A 1,964-nucleotide genomic window follows, 5' to 3' on the forward strand; every position below is an offset into this window, starting at 1 on the left:
ATCACCGCCACAGGGACCTACCAAACTACTGATGCTCCTGTACAAAGGTATGGTCGTTTTTCTTTCTTTTTTTAAATTTATTTTCTTTTATTCGCCTAACTGCCTCACGTGTTGAAAACCCAGGAAAAAACCGGCACCTAACCGCCACTAACTCCGGCCACCAATTCACCTTCAACAAAATGGTGACCTGGCAGCAAAATGTCAGGTTAAATAACTGCCCTCCCACCTAAAAGTGGCACCCCGAATGCCCAACCGTGTCGTGGGCCGTACCACCCTTTCCAAATAATCCTGGGGGGGGGAGGGAACTCCTCGTTCCTCCTCCTCCTCCCTCCCGGGACCCCATTGTGCTTGTGGTTTCCGGTGCTGAGCACTGGCACTTATTTTTGAGGGCCGACGCTTATTCTTCTGCCTCAAGCATTTGCTGCGAGAAAAAGTCGTACATGGGAAAGACGGAGAAAGAGAAAAACGAAAAAGCGTCACAAAAGGAGAAAGTAGAACTCTGCTAGAGTGAGCTGAAGGAGCAGGGAGTGGCTGTAAATGGATTGACAGGCCCAAGATGGCTGCAGGATTACGCTGCCTCAATATTCCGTGTTCCCACATTTAAGTGCAGCAGCCGTGTTTAAGAGGGGGGCTTTGGGCACCCGCACGTTTTTATTTACAAATTAAGCACTGAAACTGCGTCTGCCATCTTGCCTTGGCTGGGCACACCCCCACGTCCCGACATTGTTAACAATTTTAAATACATGTCTGTTCTTTTAAAATAATATTTTATTTATTGCATAGTTTCTCACTTGTACATGTGCATCTGTGGTTTGGAATACAGTTACTTAATCCTGAAGTTGCACTGCATCAGCCTATTCAAGCAGCACAGCAGGAACTCAGCTGGACCCTCAATTAATTGTCCCAGAAGAGGGGAGAAGGGTATTGGTGGCAGGGAGGAGAAGTTGGAAGAGGAAGATGCCCAATCGGGCCACTAAAGTGTACAAAAAAAGTGATGGATGGGTAATTACTCAGGCCGCATCCCAATCCAATGGTATTTTGCACACCATGTCACCTCAGTTTGGAGCTAGCTATATCAGTCTTGACCCTGCTCCAATCAGTACAGTCCACCTCAACTGCCAAACCAGGTCCTCCCTGAACACAAGCAACAAAGGACCAATTTCGCCCTAGTTATGGGCTTATCAGTCGGTACAGCTTGGTTCCAGTGACACAACTTGGTGCCATTGACACAGTGTCCAAGGGCCACACATCTGGGCATACCTGACCCAATTAGGGCAACAAACTAACATATAAAAAAAAGTGATTGATGGAATGCTTGAATTAATCTCAGCCACCTGAACCTGGTGGCAGCAGGAGCTATCCGAGACCGCCAGCTTGCGTCTCTTCCTGCCCAGCAGCCTTCACTGCCCTCCCTGGCCTGCGCCCCCCAATTCTCATAGACTTACCTCAGGCGTGTGTCGGTTCACCACTGGCTCCCCTGCTCCTTCAGCAGCCTCGCCAACCTCCCAGGCAGTCTTGGCGCTCCAGAGGTGTTGTGTATGCAAAGGTGACCCTCCATCTCTGTAGGTCTTTTTCTACAGGCTAAGTCAATGCAGTCATGCCCACTCCAGTACCTAGGCCACCAATGTCCTCAGATCTCAAACCAGCTGTTATTCATTTTGACAGAAGTTTTTCCCAGCCAAATTACTGAGTTCTATTATGTAGGTTCCCCAATTGTGCGAAATCTATTTTGCGTTTTTATTCAGGATATATGCCGGATTCCTTTCTTAGCAGATGGAGCCTCAGTACAGTGCAGCCGTCTTGTTGCCTGGCTTTCTGGTGCCGCTGTAGCACTGATTTTAAAACACTCTTACCTATGGCATGACCTCCTCTCAGTTCCTAATTACCCTCCTGTTTTATATACGTGTGCTTTTGTCTTTTTTTTTTTCTACTTCTATGTTTGGCCTGTCCCGTTTTTTGCCTTT

Source organism: Pleurodeles waltl, chromosome 6 (assembly GCF_031143425.1).
Source record: "Pleurodeles waltl isolate 20211129_DDA chromosome 6, aPleWal1.hap1.20221129, whole genome shotgun sequence".
Classification (NCBI taxonomy): Eukaryota; Metazoa; Chordata; class Amphibia; order Caudata; family Salamandridae; genus Pleurodeles; species Pleurodeles waltl.